Consider the following 21607-nt stretch of genomic DNA (forward strand, 5'->3'; position numbering starts at 1 on the left):
CTTTTTAAGGGTCTTTTAAAGGTCCTTTTAAGGGTCTTTCTAAGACTCCCAGCAACTCAGCAGTCACTCAGAGATCAGCAAGTCCAGGTTTAAGACTGCAGCCCAGGCTGCCAGGAGCCCTCTGTGACTCAGATCTCTTGAGGCTGCACCTTCTACAACCAGGAGTCAGCAAAAAGGTCCTCCATCATTCCCCTAGGAGAAGAGCAGGATCCAAGTTCTTCCCCAAATGGCCACCAAACAAAATAGCTGGATGTTCTAGGGTTGTCATGGGTGTCGGGGGAGAAATAGAAGAAAAGAAGTTAATGATAGCCAAAGGGTGAGACCTTCTGCTGAGTAACCTGAGTTCGCTGGCCCACCACACTTCATCTATAAAATCAAGCGTTGAGCTACAACCATCCGTATGTCCCAAACTCTAATCAATAAAATAACAGCCTGGCAAAATAGTGATAAACAGCCCAAACAAAAAGGATGTTCCTTGTGCAAATAAATGTGTAAATGACGTGTTAAACAAAGTTAAAGCTGTGTGAAGTTTCAGGCATCCCTAGTGTTCCAATGTGTGCAGTGACTCTTGGAGTATGGGAGGGTAGGAGGATGAAAGCAGCATTCCTCAAATGTATTTTTCCAGAGACCCCATTTCTTCCCAAAACACATTTTACACACTTGTGGGCCAAGAGTCCCCAGAACATATTTGGGAAACACTGAACTAACCAACTACCAACATCCCTTCCTGTTGTGATATCACTTCAGGGTTTTGAGAAAATGTGGGCATATGGCCTCATCTTGAAGGATTGTGAGCACAGATCACTGCCCAGTGGGCACAGAGGATGCTCCCAGAACCCATACACAGGCATGTCTTGCTTTAAAAAAGTCTCCAGGAAAAGGATGAACCCAGAGTACCTGGGCCGCCTGATGCCACCACAGATGTCTGTCCTGGAAAAAGATGCTGGTGGCTCCTCCCCACATCCTTCGCAAAAGCCCCAGAGCCACCTGTGTTGACTACTCTCTGAGAACTGGCACCTCCTTCCCCTGGTCCTTGCCCTCGTGCCCATCCAATGTCCTAGAAGACTGTACTGAAGCACAGCTTAGTCTCAGCCCTCAGGCCTAGCCAGAACCAGGCACAGGGGTGACATGGATGCTGCCAGGCTGATTCATCCAAGGTGGCCTATCCAGATGCCCCCAGGAGGAGGAAGCTGTCACAGGCTAACTGCAGAGGCAAAAGCACCAGGCCAGTGAGCACATGCATGCACACATTCCCTCAGGCATCTAGAACACACTGGTATGCAAATAAATGGTGCATCATCTGGGAAGGGAGCACACTTTCTTTATCTTTATCTCCCCCAAAGGATGATGCATAGAGTCACAAGGTAGCACGTCTGCCACAAATGCGGGTGGGGGCAAATGTGCACAAATGCATGCACCAGTTCTCCAAAAGCTCTTGAGGACAGAGAGAAGTGGAGAGGAAAGGCAGAAAGGGGAGAGAAAAGGGAGAGAAGTAGAGAGGAGGGCTAGAAGAAGATGGAGGGGGAGGTAGCACACTCTGTATGAAATGCCAGCTGCTTTGCATGTGCTCTTCTTGTCCTCACCACAGTCCTTACAAGCCAGTGGCCTTATCCACCTTTCAGCCCTATAGAAACTGAGGCTCAGAAAGCTTGGAGTGATCTCTGAAGGTCACACAGCTTCTAATGGCCACCGGAGCATTTGAACCCAGGCCTGTCTGACTAGCAGGCTAGAGAGAGGAGGCTCCTTCCTTCTGCAGATTGAGGAGCATCAGCAAGAGCTCTTCATGGAGTGCAGCAGGTGGCACCAGGACTCAAAGACCCCGAAATGACCCAGTGCTGGGGTAGAGCACTCCAGGCCTGGCCCCTGCCAACAATAACCAGGGCTCTTATGCCAACATCCCCATCCCTGGCAAGAGCTGGCCTGGGACAGAGGCAGCTCTCAATGGTGGGAGTCAGTGACCAAGTAGAGTCCTGAACTGTTGGCCCCCTGCAGGATGATTAGCAAGATAAAGACAGTAAGTACTTTCAGGTTGATCACATCTCATTCATGTACTAACGCCCATGAATCTTGCCACCCAGGTCACTCTTATCAAGGAAGAAAATGATCAGATAGATCACATCATGTCAAAACATGTGCAAAACATCTGTACTACTTACTCCTGGGATGATTTGTGGCTTTAAAAAGTGTTTAAGCCCCAAATAAGAGTATTTAATGATGAAATTTCAAACCTAGATAGATTCTGTGTGACATGGGTGGTTTATCTAGATATAGCCAGCCTTGCCTCAAGGGCCCATGGCTTGATGGAGAAGATGAACATGTCACTGTATTCAGCCCACAGTTACAGATGCTGTGAGTGAAGGGATACAGATAACTGTGAGCACCATGGAAGGAGAAGCCAGTTCCACCGAAGGTATGGAATGGATTAGGAAGGCTTCAGATGGGAAAGGAAACTTTGTTTGGCCACAGAGTAAACTAGGGCTGGACCACAGAGAATCTTGGGCCCTTAGTCTAAGAAATGGGGTTTTGTGCCACAGACCATACGGAGCCACCAGAGAAGCAGGTCACTATCATAAGGATAAGGCAAAGATCAAATTAAACGGCACAGATGAAAATGCACTGTGGAAATGTACAAGGGAGCTGCTATAGGCTTATCAAGGTTTGGACCCTTCGAAGGGGCTGGAGACATCTGCCATCCTGGAGCATGCCCATTACTCCAGTTACACATCATTTTGTATGAAATTCACATGACTCAGACCATCCTGCTTGTGCGGAAATGGATCTCATCTGTGCATCAGAAGAAAGGGCAGTAAGTAGAGCTTCGAGCCAACTGTTATGTAAATATTGGAGAACTTCTTTCATGGAAGACACTCCTGATGATACCTTGTTTATGTTCCTTTGGAGAAGATGCTTCTCAATTGGTTTCCATTCCTTGCTTGAGCTTTTTTATCATTATAGCAACAGAGCTCATTTAGTGGCCAAGGGGTTAGGGAATAGGGGGGACAGTACCACACATAGAACTATAGGCCCCTTCACATCTGCAATTGAACCGACATGTTATGGAAAGCCATGGTTCTGGAACTGGACAGACTTGAGCAAAAATCTCCTCTCTACCACTAACTAGCTCTGTGACCTAGGAAGAGTTAACTTCTCTGCTTCCATTCTAATCCACGAAATGAAGTAAAGATATTTTAATTTTAGGGTATTTTGAATATGAAATTCAATAAGGATATAAGCTGGTCAGGAAATATGAAGGTGCTGAGATTTTGCTTGCTTGTGAGGTAAGCCAAACCTGTAATAGTTCCATAGATGTTGACAGAAGACACAGGACAGAGGGCTTTACTGCTCACAGCTAGGGCATGAACATCAATACACTTATGTCAGCACTTCTTGTCCCCTAGCCCCACGTGGGCAATGTGGATGGTCCCTGCTGGATGCTTGCTCACAAGGTAGTTGAGTTCTAGAAGAAGAAACCTGAGCTAAGAGAACCAGAGTCCTTTCTGATGGACAGTAAGCATGCTTGCCTCTCTGCTCTGGAGAAAGTCATTATTTCCACTCTCCAAAGCTGCTTGCTATAAAAACATCCTTGCAAAGACAGCCCAGAAACAACCAGTTCACTCCTCACAAGATGTGACAAATTTGAGAGACCCATGGAGCATTGTCCCCCAACAAGGTAGACACTGCCTAACAGTGCCTGCTGCCCGTGAGTGCTCAATATTTGTTGAGTAAGTATGTACATACATTAAACCCAAGCAATGTGCCAAGTAGCTGGGCTTGGAGAACATTAAAGTATCTCTACCTTGTCACCAGCCAACCAAAAAGCATACTCTGCTTCTTAAGGCACATGAGGGAGTTTAAAGGAGAAAACTTTTCTCCATCTTTTTGCTAATCCCAGAGAGATATGGCTGCAGGTTTTCTGGATTTTATTGGTTTACTGTCACAGGAACAAATAGAGGTATACACTATGGGAATGTCTTAGTTCATGGGTGAACTCATAAATCCAGAGCCCTGACAATAAGGCTAGATGGAATTCTCCAGCTTCTATTTCTAAGGTCATCCAGTGATCAAGAGGTCTCTCTTGCCAACGTTACAGATCTCCAAGGATGCTTAAGAGAGGTGGACCCCCCCACCCAGTCTTCAACTTTAAACCAAACACTTTGGCCACCTTTTATTTTTCAAATAGCTGAAATTCTTCTTTTTCTCTCCACGTCAAAAAGTAAGAAAAAGTTTTACATTCAGCTCTCTGACGATAGAGCCCTCTGTGGTCCCCCTTAGATGCCCCAGGGGGGCATCTTCCTTCCTCCAGGGGAGGACCATTTAGTTCACAGCTGCTGTTTATCAGATATTATCCTCTAAGGGTGACAAGTGGAGACGTTAGGACAAAATGATGGTGAGCATATAGACCTCAGCATCTAGGCAGTGACACACCTTTGTTCAGTCCACAAATGTTCTCTGAGTTTATCCCAAGTGGTAAGTACAATGCTAGAGACAAGGTGAGCAAGGCCCTGCCACTGCTCTGGAGGACACTCATCACAGTAGGAAATGCATTAAAACAGCTCAAGTTGCACAGAGCCCACAGTAGAAGAATACTGAAGCACATTAAAGTAGGGAGGCCAAGGAAGCATTCTTGGAGAAGGAACTCTGAGCCTGGTTTGAAAGGAGTCAACCAGTCATAGGGGTGGGAAATGCAGAGAAATAAAGGTGAGCCCAGAAACTTTCAGTGTGCTGCTGTTTCTGGGGCATGTAGTCTTTGCAGAAGTCATGAAGGGCGAGGCTAGACCCACAGACTGCAAAGAACCAGGTAATGAGGAGCCTGGCTGTTATGTTTGGAGTCTGGATGTTGCCTTGTAGGTGGTGGAAAGCCCTTGAAGGGAATGGGACACAGATGTCTGGTCTGCAAATCATATTGGTAGCCAGTGTTGAAGATGAATTAGAGGTGTACTCTGGGGAGAAAGATGGCCTAGGAATTGTTGAAGCCTGAATAGGGAAAAGCACCTTATAACAGATCCCTTGGGATGGAAGCCAAATCCTCTTTGACATTGAATTGTGAATTCACCTGACTCCCACACTGGTTCTGGGATGTCATGCATATAGAACCCTACAGCTCCTGGAGGGGAAGTTCACACTAGATATGTTGGGTTTATAGATGTAGACTGTTCATCAACCTTTGTCACTAAATTCTGCATGGAATGAACCAAAGCCTTCAGCATCCTATAGTCACACTTGTATCTCCTCTGAGACAAAAAATAACTGACTACAAGCCCAGAGGGAAAAGCAATGGATTCAGAAGGGCTACCTCTTAAAGCCTGCCCATATGGCATTTGAGATACCATGGGAAGGCATTCTACCTAAACTTTTAACTCCGAGTAAGTCAGAAATTCCATTGTTCAAATTTTATTCTTCAGGATGAAGCATTGCAAAGCCCTCTGCTACGCACATCATTCTAGGCACAGGGGGAAACAAAGGGAATCCTAATCCTCTGTGCATCCTATCTCTGGCCAGAGATGCAAGGCATGAGAGCCTGGAGACGGGACGGCAGAATGGAGTGCTGAGGAATGTTTATGTAGTGCAGGGTGGGACAGAGACAGGAAGGTAGATAAGGAAGACATTTCTGACTTCATCACTTTACAAAGGCTCAGCTCTGAAACCTTTCTCAGGTCAGAACCCCATTCTAGCCCACATAGGACTGTGATACAGAAAAGAGGTTATGCTCGAAGTCAGGCAGAATAAGTAGACATGTACCAGACAAGGTCACAGAAACCAATCTGTGTACTTACGTTTAACCTTCTAATTTTCCTGAGAGAGGAAAATGGGATCTTGGAGACTCCAAGGGAGGTGGGGTCCACATATTTGGTAAATACCACACCCGTGCCATACTAGCAACTATGCAATTCTAGCATCTGGGTAATACTGATACCTGGGCAATACTGGACACCTGGGCAGTAGTGGGCACTTGTGAAATCCTCCCACTCCTTGTGTCCCTGGCAGGTACTGCTAACTGATTAAATTGCTCTCCTACCGGAGCCAGTCTGGCTTCACCATCACTTCCACACCTCAATCCAGCAGCCTGAGCCAAACCCAGATGTGGTCTGACAATTGAAGTGAATTGCTGGCACCTTGCAGTTGTTTTTCACTAGCTGAGAAAGATGAGTTCGTTTTGGGAACTGACATGGAACAGAATCAGGAGTCTTGTCTCTTTGACCCTATATTTCCTCATTAGTAAAAAGAGGAGAAAAGTTGTAGCCTCCTTCTTCATGGAGCTGTCAGAATCAGCTGGTCCTGAGACTGAGGTGTTAATGTGTGATGTTTGGAAAACCTCCACCATGAGTTTTTCCCATCCTTTTCAATACCCTGTTGAAATGTACCATGCCAAAAATGTGTTTGGGTTGCTTATATGGAGAGTTCCCTCCCAACACACACAGACATGTTCACTTTTCAAAATAAAAAACCTAGAGAGTTCCAACAGCCAGGCTGAATTGGAATTCTTGGCAACCAACAGCAGCTTCCCCCCAGGGAGGTAGAAAGAATTTCTCTAACTTGTTTATCCCACTTATTATTAATCACCTGCCATTGAAAAACGATTCTAAGAGGAAAAAATGTGCTCCTGAATTACTAATCAAAGAAATATGTATATCCATTTTATTTTATTAATTAAGGCAGAGATTATTTAAAAGAAGCTTACCCAAAGCCACCAAGGGTGCAATGGGCAAACGCTGGCAGGAGCAGACTTGGCAGTCCCTTTGGCAGTGTGCCAAGAATCTCATAAATGTTCATATTCTTTGACCCTGAAATTCTACCTCTAGAAGTCTATTCTGAGAAAATATCCTGAAATGCACACCAGGATTTCAGTTAAAAAGTGCCCATAATAGCTCTATTTACAGTAAGGAAAATATAAAACTGCTTAGGTGTTTATCATTAGGGGAATGTTAAGAAAATTATGATGTGGACTTGCAATTAGATATTCTGAAGCAATAAAATGATGTTACAGAGAATTGTTAATAAGTTCAGGAAATGCTTGTGATATAATGTTAAGTGAAAAACACTAAATTACACAACATACCCAGTGCAAACTCAGTCAGGCTAAAAAGGCACAGGCAAGATTGGAAAGCCCACCTGCACGTGAACAGTAACCACTCAGGGTACTAAGACCATTGAGAGAAGTTTCCACAGGAATCAGGCATGCTTGTCTGAGACTCCTCAGCCTAGGGAGGCTAAGACCAGAGCTTCACTGTGGCCTGTTCCCTCTTCACCCTCAGGATATGGCACCTTCATAGGCTCCCTTGTCCCACTGTGTATCTCCTGTCAAGGGGTCCACACTGTGGCATGTGAGTTCACACTGAGACACTGCAAACCAGATGTCTCCTTCTCTATCCCAGCAACTGCAGAGGAGTTCAGCTCCTCCAGAGAAGCAGAGGTTCTGCAGCAAACAGTAATAGGTATGAGTCATCATTTTCTGCTATTTCCTTCCTATCAAGTGCTTTTCCAAGTCCTCTACAAAAAATATACAATCGGGGGTGGGGGGAGCAGTATAAATTAAATGAACCTCAACCATGAATTGGCTCTGCTGTAAAATTCAGAGTATTCTACAGAACACCCTCCTCCCTGAGCCCTCAGGCTACAAATCCCTGTATGAATTCCCTAGTGAAGGTTATCACCCCAGAAAGGGTAATCTTTAGAGCCAAACAGAGACACAGTGCAAGAGTATTGTCCAAACCAGAAACAAGGCCATATGAAAGTGGTTTAGATCAATGCCTAGTCATACTAGTCTATGAGCATACCATCCATGTTTGGAAGCACTGGGCACGGAGCTAGCAAATGGAAGACAACTGGGGGCTCCTGTTGCTAGAAGGCACAGATGAGGTTATACAGTCCAGCTGTCTCACTGAACAGATGGGAACACTAAGGAAAGATTAGGTAAGGTCTTGTTGGATAAAACACAATACACTAAAACTGGGCTATGATAACCTTTCTAAGTTTTGTAATCACTGAATATGTACTAGGTATGATCCATTAACTCATTTAACCCTCACAACAGTCCTTTGAGGTAGGACTCCAGGTAAGGAGGACTCTCAGGTAAGGAAACTGGGATACAGGGACATTAAGGAGGCCATCCAGATTGCATACCATGACATGATAGAGAGCCAGGATTTGAATCCAGGCCTCAGCCCATTCACTTAATCACCACACAGTTTTTCAGAAAGCGTTGATTCTGAAATGAAGGAGCTGCACTGAGTTTCTGGGAACATGGGGCTTGTGAGCCTGCAGGAGATTTGCTCTAGCCTAGATACCCTCTCTGTCTGGCATGAGGTGAGTGGGCTCATCTGCAACCCTGACCCAGTCAAGTCAGCATCTCTATCTACAGAACTAGCAATTATTCCAACTGAGGTATTTTCCCAATCAAATTCTTAGAGGCCAGGCAAATAGATTCTCAGAAATATCCCACAAGGCATCTGTTCCTTCAGGACATCCCTGCTTTCCCCGGGATGTCTGCAGGGGTTGGGGCACTGGAGGAGGGAAGGGTACTGCCTTCCAGAAACATTCTACCTGGATGCAATGCTCAATTCTCAGAATAATGGAAAACCCTGAAAATGTTGTTGCCCAGGAGCCAAGTCAGGGAACTTTGTTCATGGGTCATGACAAAATAAAACCCTGGAGCCCTATGAAGGCAGAGCACCACTTGTATATCATGGTAGGAGAACGTGCCTTCATTCTGAGTCACAAAGTACATACAGAGAACCTACTATGTGCCTGCTTCTATGTGTACACTTGGTCTACAGGGACAAATGAGGGAGGTCACAAAGGTAGGCAGTAATATAAAGGAAATTGAAAATGTCAACACAGCTTACTGAATACAGAGACGGAGGGGACCCCAGGATGTTTCCACACATGACCCAATAGAGTGTGATGGGAGAGAGAAACAAGAGGAAGGCAAAGAAAGGGGTAGAAAAGAAGAGAGAAATTGGTCAGGAAAGGTTCCTGGAGGAAGAACTCTACTTGTTAGTCTGAAAGAATAAGTAGGAGTTACTGAGTTATCAGCATTTGAATTAACAAAAGAGAATCTCAGAAAGAGAAGGGTGATGAGCAGAAATGGATCTGGTGTGCCCAGAGTCCTAAAAGAATGCTCATTAATAGCTTTGAGGATCAAGCTCTGAAGTGTGCATTTTGCTCAATAACCCGTGGGACCCTCTGGAGGACTCTGAGCGGGGAGAGGCCTAATCAGATTTGAAATTTAGAAATATCACTTTTAGTGTCACAACAGATGGGCAAGATGGACTCTTCCCCTTCCACAAGCCAAATCCATGGAAATTCCCACCACTTTTTAAAAATCCTGAATTGAGAAGAATACTTTATCTCCAGAGAAGAAGTTAATAGCATGCAAATATGTTCCCCGGGTGTTTCACCATATCTTCCTGGCTAATTTCTTAACATTCACCTACTAACGCATTAGCATCCACCAACACAAAAACACCTATAGCATATAAGCCTGGACCCCTTTTTCAGATTAAGTGACAAAGGAAATCAAGGCCCCAAGATCATGCAGCATAGAAAATTCATTTAATTTATTTTTAATATTATTTTTATGTACTTTTAGAAGTCATGGTCCAATCAAGATGGTACAAGCTAATTCCTTCCTTAGATCCATCATATAGTAATATGAAGTAAAGCCCAAAAGAGAGAAAGCAGCCTCAGAAGCAAGGAAGATGTTTCTGCAGCATCAGAAAAGGAATAGAGGTAGAGAGAGGCACCAGCTTGTTGGCTCAGAGATGAATCTGGCCAAGTAATAGAAAATAAAAGTATTCACCTAGAAAGGGAGACACAGAGTTTAGAAAGCCTTTCAGAGACAACTGGTCCTCAGAACCAAGAAGGATAAGCAAAAGTAAGTTCACACCCTGACACATCCTAATAAAATCACAGAGAATGGGAAAAAGAGATTGCCTCCAACAGAATAACAATTGGGCTAGCAGATGACATCTTAACAACAGCTGAGAAAATCAGAAAGCAATGGATTGCCTACAATGTACTGAGTGAAAATTATCTAGGAAATGAAAAATAGATACCCCCCCAAAAAAATAGAGAAAGAGGTTAAGAGATGAAAGATATATAAAGGATTCAGTAAGGAGATCTAATATACATCTAATCAGATTTCTATCTTTAGAGGAGAGAAATAGAGAGAGGCAATTTTTCAGAATTATTAAAAGACACCAATCTTCAGAATATAGGAATCCCAAGGATTCTCAAGAAGGAAAATGGAAGGAACCCACAACTAGGCACATCATAGTGAAACTGCTAAACAGTGAAGATAACAAGAATATACTAGAAATAATGATTAAAAAATAGATTAAATTCAAAAGGATCCCAACAATTATTTTGACACTTTCTCAACAGAAAAAAAGGCAACCATAAAAGCTAAAATAATACTTTCAAAGAAAAAGTAGATAAAACTGTCAAAATTGTATATTTATCAAAACTACCTTCAAGAACATGATGAGAGAAAGACCTTTTCAGATGAACAAGAAACTCTCACTAAAAGATATTCTAAAATAATTCAGCAGACTCTGGGTAGCTCAGCTGATTAAATGTCCAACACTTGATTTTAGCTAATGTCATGATCTCAGGGTGGTGAGATTCAGTCCCCATCCCAGAGTGAAGCCTGCTTTGGATTCTTTCTCTCCTCTCTCTACCCTCCCCCCCCACTAAAAAAATTCAGGCAGAGGACAGAATCTCAGATGGAAAGTATAAGATGCAAAATAAAATAATAAGAAAATATGTGAAAAATGTATAAGTAAACCTAAATAAATGCATACTTTATAAAACAATAATAATGTCTTATGAAGTTAAAAATATGGTTTGACTAAAATACTGGGTATCAACACCATATTTATAAAGGGAAGTTAAAATGTTCTTGGGACTTGCATTGCTTGGGAAAATGGCAATGATATTAATTAAACTTTAACTTTGATAAGTTAAATATACATATTAAATAACATTACATAAAAATGTATAAATTCTAAGCTGAAAGCAAAAAATGGAATGAGAAAAATATGCAATCAATTCAAAAGAAAGCAAGAAAAACACAGAAAAGAGTAGAAAACACAAAAGAAGTTATTGGAAATCAATCTAATTCTATCAGAAATACAGTAAATGTAAATTTACTAAATTCTCCACTAAAAAAAAAAAAGATTGTCAAAAGAGAAAAGGAAAACCGCTATAAACAACACACAAGATAAAAGTAAAAAAAAAAAAGGCATGTAAATATCTGATTCCCACAAAAGCTAATATAACACTTAAAAATTTGTATGCACGTAAAAATATAGTCTCTAAATATATAAGGCAAAAGTTGATGGAACGACAAGAAGACAGACAAATTCAGCATTATTTTAGCAGATATTGACACAACCATCTTAAGAATAGCTTAATCAAGCAAAATATAAAAACAAAAAAGCAAATACATAAAAGATTTGAAAAACACATAAATCTTGATATAACAGAGCTAGACAGATAACAGATAGATGATAGATAGACAATTAATATTCATAGCATTCAACAGTTAAGAAATAGACATTCTATTCAAGTGTATCTAGAATATTTATAAAGTATTCCACATATTAAGACCAAAACAAAAAAATAAATGTCTCAAATACTTGTAAAGGGCTGGTATCATGGTACCTTCAAACTAGATTCTCTGACTACCATGTAATTAAGTTAGAAATGAATAACAAATGAATCATTGAACACTACATAAAAAACTAATGGTGTATTTTATCTCGGCTAACTGAACATAATAAAAAAAATTTAAAAAGAAATTAAAAACAAAGATATTACTGTATGTAAATTCAATGACATATTTCTGAATAGCACAAGTCAAAGAAGAAATCAGAATGGATATTAGAAAACATTTCAAACTGGAAGATAATAAAAGACTACACATCAAAATGTAATGGAATACTAATTTGATATATAGATAGAAATCTATAGTCTTAAAGATTCATACTAAGAACAAGAAAGATATTAATTTAATTAAATAAACATATGACTTAAAAAGAACAATAAAACATACCTAAAGAAAATGCGAAAAAAAAAAAGAGTATACTAAAGATAAACACAGAAATTAATGAAAAATAACAAAGTATAGTACTGGCACAAAAACAGACACATAGATCAAAGGAAAAGAATAGAAATGAAATGAACCCACAACTATATGGTCAATTAATATTTGACAAAGCAGGAAAGAGTATCCAATGAGAAAAAGACAGTCTTTTCAACAAATTGCATTGGGGAAACTGGACAGCAACATGGAAAAGAATGAAATTGAAACACTTTCTTACACTATACACAAAAATAAATTGAAAATGGATTACAGACCTAAAGGTAAGACCTGAATCCATAAAAATTCTAGAAGAGAGCACAAGCAGTAACTTCTTTGATATCAACTGCAACTTCTTTCTAGATATGTCTCCTAAGGCAAGAGAAACACAAGCAAAAATAAACTATTAGGACTTCATTGAAATAAAAAGCTTCCTCACACTGAAGGAAACAACAAAACTAAAAGACAACCTACAGAATGGGAGAAGATATTTGCAAATGACATATCTGATAAAGGGTTAGTTATCCAAAATATATAAAGTTAGTATCCAAAATATAATATTATAAAATATAATACTGTATTATATACTATATAATACTATATATACTATATAATAATATATTGCATATATATACTATATATAATATATATAGTATATATACAAAATATAATACTATAAAATATAATATTATATCATATACTATATAATACTATATATACTATATAATAATATATAGTATCCAAAATATATAAAGAACTTTTCAAACTCAACACCCAAAAAACAAATAGTCCACTTAAAAAATGGGCAGAAGATACGAATAGACATTTTTTTCAAAGAAGACATACAGATGGCCAGGAGATACATGAAAAGATGCTCAATATCACTGATCATCAGGGAAATGCAAATCAAATCTATAATGAGATATCACCTCACACCTATCAGAATGGCTAAAATCAAAAACACAAGAAATAACACACATTGGTGACGACACAATGTGGAGAAAGAAGAACTCTCTTGCACTGTTGGTGGGAATGCAAAATGATGCAGCCATTCTAGAAAACAGTATGTAGTTTCCTCAAAAAGTTAAAAATGGAACTACCCTATGATCCAGGAATTGCACTACTAGGTATTTACTCAAAAGATACAAATATACTAATCCAAAGGGATACATGCACCTGTATATTTATAGCAACATTATCTACAATAGCCAGATTGCAGAAACACCCTAGTGTCCATCAATATATGAATGGATAAAGAAATGTCATATATATACAATGGAATATTATTCAGTCATAAAAAAGAATAGAATCTTGCCATTTGCAATAATGGAGCTACAGAATATTACACTAAGTGAAATAGGTCAGCCAGAGAAAGGCAAATACCGTATGATTTCACTCATATGTAGAATTTAAGAAACAATACAAATGAGCATAGGGGGGAAAAGGAGAACGACAAGCCAAGAAACAAACTTAATTACAAAAAACAATCTGATGATTACCAGAGGGGAGGTGGGTGGGGGATAGGTGAAATAGGCGCTGGGGATTGGGGAGCACACTTGTCATGATGAGCACCAGGTGTTGTACATAAGTGATGAATCACTGTATTACACACCTGAGACTAATGTTACAGTGTATGTTAACTAACTAGAATAATAAAATAAAAGCTTAAAAAGAATGAATAAATAAAAACACTTTCTGCTTATTGAAAAAAATTAATAAAAAAATAAATAAGCACATACAATAGAGAGAAAAAGAATGCCAAAGATTGGTTCTTTGAAAAGACCAATTTTAAAACTTCAGGCACAAGTAATCAAGAAAAACATGAGAGAAGGCATAAATAAATAATTTAGGAATAAAACAGAAAGCATAACTCTAAATCCTCCAGATATTAAAAAGGCAGTACAAGGACATTATGAGAAACATTATACCAGTAAAATTGAAAACTTAGATAAAATGTGCAAGTCATGAAAAATAAAACTAACTAATTCAGGAAAATTAAAAAACAGAAATTCTGAGTAGTCCTGTGATAATTAAAAAAATCTGACCAATAGTTAAAACTGCCCCACAGAGAGACCACCTGATACAGGGAGTTTCACCAAGTGCTATCCCAAATATCTAAAAGATACACAATTCTAATTTTACTCAGACTTTTCCAGAGAAAATGCAATGGGACTCATTTTGAGACCAGCATAAACTGAACACCAAAATCCAACCACAACAGTATAAAAAAATAAAATCATAAGTCATTTGTTTTTTTTATGAATATAGGTGTGAGAAATTCTTAAAAATGTATTAACAACCTGAGTCCAGCAATATATAAGAAAACTTATATGTCACGACAACATTGGGTTTATTATAGGAATGTGTGGTTACTTTAACTTAAAAAATCAATGAATAGAAATAATCCATTAACATAACAAAAGGAAAACATCATGGGCTTACCCGTTAGACACACAAAAAAAGCATATGATAATCTTTAGCATATATTCATTATAAAAACCTTCAGCAAGCTATAAATAGAAGGAAATTCCTCAACCTGATATGTAAACATCATACATAACAGTGACAAGCTGGAATTTAAGAAACAAAACAGATGAACATAGGGGAAAGGAAGTAAAAATAAAATAAGAGGAAAACAGAGAGAGGCAAACCATAAGAGACTCTTAATTATAGGGGAAACACTGAGGGTTGCTGGAGGGGAGGTGGGTGGAGGTACGGAGTAACTGGGTGATGGGCATTGAGGAGGGCACTTGATGTAATGAGCACTGAGTGTTGTATGCATCTGATGAATCACTGAACTCTATTCACTCTGAAACTAATAGTACAGTATATGTTAATTAAATTGGATTTAAATAATTTTTAAAGTGTTTTCTTAAGATTAGGAATAGGTAAATGTCCCACTACCATCACTTACATTGAACACCACACTGGAGCTCCCAGGTGGCACAGAAAGGCAAGGAAATGAATGTTATAAAGATTAGCCAAGAAGAACCAAAACAGTCATTACTTGGAGATAATTTTACTGTACATATACAAAACCCAAGTTATTGCATTAATAAGAGAGTTATGCAAGATTACTGAATACTCAGTTTTTTTATTGCATTTCTATGCACTACCAACAAATATTTTTAAATATCACTTTTGTAAATATCATTCAAAATCATCTCAAGAGCATAAAGTTCAGAGGAATAAATTGGAAACTTCATTAAAAGACATTAAAGAATCACAGTTATATATATTGTGTTCATGGACTGAAAGAACTAATGTCGTCAAAATGTCCTTACTACTTAAAGCAATTTATAGGTTCAGTGCAATCGCTACCAAAATAACAATGGCACTTTTCACATAACTAGAACAAATAATCTAAAATTTGTTTGGAACCACAAAAGATCTCAAATAGCCAAAGCAATATTGAGAAAGAACGAAGTTGGAAGTATCACACTCCCGGATTTCAAAAGATACTAGAGGAAACCTATAGTAATCAAAACAATATGCTGCTGGTACAAAATAGACCCACAGATCAATAGAACAGAATAGAGAGCCCAGAAACAAACCTACACTTATATGGTCAATTAATCTATGACATAAGAGGTAAGAATACACAATGGGGGAAAGACAGTATCTTCAATAAATGATGCTGGGAAAACTGGTCAGCTACATGCAAAAGAATGAATCTGGACCACTTTCTTAGTCCATATACAAAAATAAGCTCAAATCAAATTAAAAACTAAAATATAAAACCCAAAATGATAAAACATCTTGAAGAAAACATAAGCAGTAAGCTCTTTGACATTGCTCCTTATGTTATGTTTCAGTTCTGTCTCTTCTGGCAAGGACAACAAATATAAACAAATGGGACTATACCAAACTAAAAATCTTTTGCACAGTGAAGGAAACCACCAATAAAACAAAAAGGCAACCTACTGAATGGGAAAAATATTTGTAAATGATATATTCAATAAGGGGTTAACATCCAAAGTATATAAATAATTTATAAAACAATATTAAAAAAACAAAGAATCCTATTAAAAAATAGGCAGAGAACCTGAATAGACATTTTTTCACAGAAAACATCCAGATGGTCAACAGACACAGGAAAAGATGCTCAGCATCACTCACCATCAGGGAAATGCAAATCAAAACCATGGTAAGGTATCACCTCACACCTGTCAGAATGACTAGTATCAAAAAGGCAAAAATAACAAGTGTTGGTGAGAATATGAAGAAAAAGAACCCTGTACACTGTTGTTAGGTATGTAAATTGGTGCAGCCAGTGTAGAAAACAGTATGGAAGTTCTTTTAAAAGTTAAAAATCGAGCTACTATATGGTTCAGCAACTCCACTTCTAGGAATTTATCCAAAGGAAATGAAAACACTAATTTGAAAAGAGATATGTACCCCTATGTTCATCACAGCCATATTTACAATAACCAAGATATGGAAGCAACCTAAGTGCCCATAGATAGATGAATTAATAAAGAAGATGTGGCATACATCACACACACACACACACACAACGGAATATTATTAATCCTGCCATTTGTGACAACCATGCATGGACCTAGAGGGCACTTTGCCAAGTGAAATAATTCAGACTAAGGAAGACATCATATATAACAGTGACAAGCTGAAAGTGTTTCCTTATGATTTGGAATAGGTAAAAGTCCACTAGTATCACTTACATTGAACACCACATAAGTTCACTTAAAAGTGGAATCTAAAAAACAAAACAACAAACAAAACAGAAACAGACTCATAGATGCAGAGAACAAACTGGTGGTTGCCAGAGAAGACAGGAGTGGGTTATGGATGAAACAGATGAAAGAGGTTAAGAGGTATAATCTTCCAGTTATAAAATACATAAAACGCAGGGATGTAATATACACAATAGGGAATAGTCAATAATATATATAACATGTATGAGGTTGTGCACCTGAAATTAATACAATATTGTCTGTCAATTATTCTTCAATCAAAAAATCCCAGTTTTCTATCTTCAATGCATTCCAATCAAAATACACAGAAGTGGTGAGGATTTGTGTTTGCTGTGTTGTGTTGTGTTTGTGTGTCTTGAACTGCTATTTCTAATGTTTAGAAAGAAGAGCAAGGAGTATGAATAACAAAGATATTCCTGAAGAAGAAAAATTGAGAAGATCTACCTTATCAGATCCTAAGAATCATTATAAATTTCAAATAATTAGACAATGAGGGAGGAAGGGGAAGAGACAAATGGAAAGGGAGAACCAAGAAGCAGGCCCACTCATACATAAAACGTAATTCGTGACAGAACAAACACTGCATTCTGAGGAACTAAAGAACACAGAGTTTCCATGCATCTCCATCTTTACCTGAACTTCCTAATTTCTACCATTGGTGCTGGTGTCTGAGCCTGCAGGACAGTCCTGGGGACCTGGGGCCCAGATCTAAGGAGGGGTGCTATTTGGTGGAGTTGTGAGTCTAAGAGAATGATGAGGATGGCGGGAAACTCCACACTGGCAATGGAGGCTGCCCAGGAAGGAATTGCCTCTGCTCTGTTACAAGCACTGCTGGGAGATGTTCTCAGGAAAGGGGAGCAGACACAGGGCACTGACAGGACACAAGGAACGAGCCTGTTCTCTCCACAGTGCCCTGATTGGCAGACCCTGACAAGCAGGAGCTGGCAAAGCAAAACCAGGATCTGCAGAGCCCCAACCTCGATATCACAAAATAAATTACATGATGGACAGTTTGGGGCTGAGAAGCCAGAGCATGGTATTAAACTGACATAGGCCAGAGACTAAAAAGCCCCCGTGACAGGGGGTTGATCATTTATGCCCTATCACTGCCTTGCTCATTCTTTAAGGTAAAAGCCAAATTGTCACTCCCTTTCCAGTGTGTCAGCCTATTTGGAATTCCTTCCCCAGACATTTCTGGTGCTTGACTCTGGACATTACCCATGTCCCTCAGCCTTTGCCTTCTCAAGGCAGGTGGAGGGCTCTTGGACACAAGCAGGCTGGGGGCACAACTACCAGGACTAAGAGGTTCAAGTGAGGGGCTGCAGTCTTGATGTGTGACCAAGAAACATTATTTCTTCCCACTTAATATTAAGATGGGCCTCAGCCAACCTGGGCTGAATGAGAGCATGAGCTTTGCTCCGGCAGTGCAAGTAGACAAGACTTCTCCTGAAACTAGTCAATCACAGCACCCCACCACTGTCAAATGTGGTTCCACCAAGTTCTGCATACCCTGCTGTCAATCTCCCCAAAGGGCTACAGGACCTTTGGCACAATGACCAATGCCACATTTGCTCCAAAGTAATACTGAGTTAGCAAATAAGGCAAAAGCAAGGAAAAGAAGTGGATTACAGTGGCCACTGGTATCATTTATAGAACCCAAACCCCAGCTCTCTGTCATCATCCCCCAAGACATGAGGACAGAAGAAAAAGATGTCAACAAAATCCATGGTAGTAATAATTAAAACAGGAGCTGGGGCAAGCTGCTATTTAATATGCTAAGAGCTATTCTGGGCACTCTATAAGTATTATCTCATATAGTTCTCCAGGAGAATTAAAAGTAAAGAGGAAGGAGATAAATACAGTTACTTCACTCGAGAAATTAAAGCTCTGACATTCAGAAAGTAAATAACAAAACAAAACAAAAACCCACCCAAGACAGAAGAGCCAGTAAGTGGCAAGGCCTCGCCTTAAGAAAGAGTATTTTCAGCAGTTAGTTCCTGTTGAAGAGCTGAACGTTCAAGCAAGTCTAGTTCACATGGGGCAGTGTATTAATCAGCTTGGGTTGCTCTAACAAAATAAAATACACTGGAAGGTTTAAACTGCATTTAAACTCCACAGCTCTGGAGGCTAGGGGGCCAGAGATCAGGGTTCCAGCACGGACAGATTCTGGTAAAGACAGGCTTGCTGGCTTACAGATGGCTGGGTTCTAGCTATGTCCTCAGCTAGTGGACACAGGGACAGTGAGAGGGAGAACGGGAAAGAGAGCAAGCTCTGATCTCTTCTTGTAAGGGCACTAACTCCATCTAGGGGCCCCATCCTCCCAATCTTGAAGGCATTCAGAACATGTCACCCCAAAACAAGCCACATTGCTGTATTAATTATTTTAAGCTAAAAGCATTTGAAAAAGAGTAAATGCTTTCTGTTAAATCTATCTATATAAGGACAGATCCTCATCCAAAGGAAGTTGGTTGGGATGGGGGGGAGGGAAGTATGAACCAGGGAAGCACTGTGACTCTTATCATAGGAGAAGAAACTAGAAGTCTACACCTCAACAAGAGAGACTTTGTCAGAGACTATCACACCTCCCATCTCTTCCTCTAAGGGCCCTTCCTTAGGCGTATCCTTCTCCAAAATCATTTACTCTGCTGTAGGTGGCTTCCAGACTCCCCCACACGCCCTATTAAGATGCTATATAAGTTCTTAAGTATCATCATTTTCTTGAGTATTTACTTTCTTTCTTGTAATGCTCCCATACACATATTAAAAATTAATATATTTGTATACCTTTTCTCTTATTAATCTGCCTATTGCAAGTTTATTTCGCAGACCCAGCTATCAAATCCAAGAAGAAAAAAGGGAAACTCCTTCTTACTCTTCAACCTCATCTAACCCTAATTTCCTCCCAAAGACCCCATCTCCGGATACCATCCCACTGAGGCTTATGGATTTAACATATGAATGTGGGGAGGACACAAACATCCAAGTCCTGACAGGCAGGGCCTGTTTCTAACTATCAGGAATTCCAGACCCTGGCTGCTCAGTGCCTCTCCTTTCTTCAAGGATAGGCTCCCGCCACCGCCAGCCCCTCCTCTGTAATTTACATAGAACCCTCCCAGTTCAACCCTACTCATCCGCTGGCCACAGTTGATTGATCCAGACAAACCACGTCACCCAAATGGAGCCAATCACAGGACTTCACAAACGCCCACACCACCCACCACCCACCATACACACACTTTATAGATGAGGACATTTGGCTCTAGTTAAACTAACTCTGAGCACTTCTGCGGCATTTTCAGTTGATCCCAGAGGACACATGCTTCAGTCCTCCTGATGGTGAGCAAGGCAAGGTGATGCAGGCAACATGGCACAAAGGCAGAACTGCCCCCCGCCACCCCCACCTGGACCAAGCAGAGAAAAGCCTGTTTTGTAAATGAAATTCTATAGAGGACCAAAGTAATCTGGCCCTTCACACACTGCATCCTCGTGGATAGCTCTTGGAGAAGCTTGGAGAGGGAATTGGCAAGTCTTCTGCTGTGACCCTCCAGAACAGAGCTCCACATTTCACTGCAGATCTCATGGTGTGGCCCTGCATAGGACTTTTTAAAAACTCTTGAATTACTTACCCACTTTTAGAAATCGGGAGACATCCTATAAATATTTGGATGTCTGGGTTCTCTTGAAAACTTAGGACAACCAGAAACATTGGGCTTTTGTCCCTCCTGGCCTTCTGGAAGCAAATGATGGCTGCTCACTCCAGGTGGTGAATTCTCTGTCTGACTTCAGCCTCCCTTCTCCCCCTTCACTTCCCTACCCAATGCCTATGTCAGCTGCCATTTATCACAGCCTCTCCACTGCTTCTTTATGGAATATAAAACTAGACCACGGAAGCCCATGCATTTCAAGAAGTTTGGGAGAGAATATGTTACTTTGTTGAAGAAAAGAGTGTTTTTACATGATTATTAAGCAAACAAAATTGGTGCCAAAAGAATACAGCTGAAGGCACTGTTAGGAAGTAAATGGTTGTTGGTTCTCATACTCTGCCCAGTTCACTTGGTGTACCATTCTGGTATTTGGTCCTACAAGAACTGCTCTAGAATATAAATCATCATGGGCACAAATAATTCAAACATAAGTTCAGTAGTTAGTACCCAAAGGGCAGGGTTCTCTGTTACCTTTAGAAGGTGAACTCAGGGATCTATATGCTATATAGGAAAAATTAAAACATGAGGTCTTATTTTGAAAGGCAGAGATCCTACTTTGTTTCCCTTGGAGGTTGGTGGCCAGGAATATCAAATTCCTCATTCTTAGAACAGGAAAAAAAAAAAAATCTCTAATAGAGAGAAACATAATCTTTTAGGAAACAGTTAGTGAATATCCAAGAGCTACATTTTCCTTAGTAAGATCTGGTAGGACATGAATACAGATTCATATATCCTGTTTATCTAGCAGTGTTGGCCTCCCCACCTCAACATGACTTCTCACTGTTACTCATAAAAATTAGACTTTACTAATCTGCTTTTCACCTGCCATCATGTGTTTTCCTAGTCCCACTCAACTACTTCAGAAAAGTCACTACCTCCCTCTTACCAGCCACAAACTGCCGGAGGAGGTGAAGGAGGCAGAGGTAAAGGTTTCTAAAAGGCGTAGTGTCATATGCAATGTTTACTATGTGATAAGTATGATAACGTGTGCCAAGAACACATTATCCAATGTAACCCTAATAATAACTATATGTGGGTTGTATGGTTTCACCCTTTAGTAAACAAGGAAGCAGTGGCTCACAGAGGCACATCACTTCCTCCCTATT

This window comes from Lontra canadensis, unplaced genomic scaffold (assembly GCF_010015895.1).
Source record: "Lontra canadensis isolate GAN:19392208 unplaced genomic scaffold, GSC_riverotter_1.0 scaffold145, whole genome shotgun sequence".
Lineage (NCBI taxonomy): Eukaryota > Metazoa > Chordata > Mammalia > Carnivora > Mustelidae > Lontra > Lontra canadensis.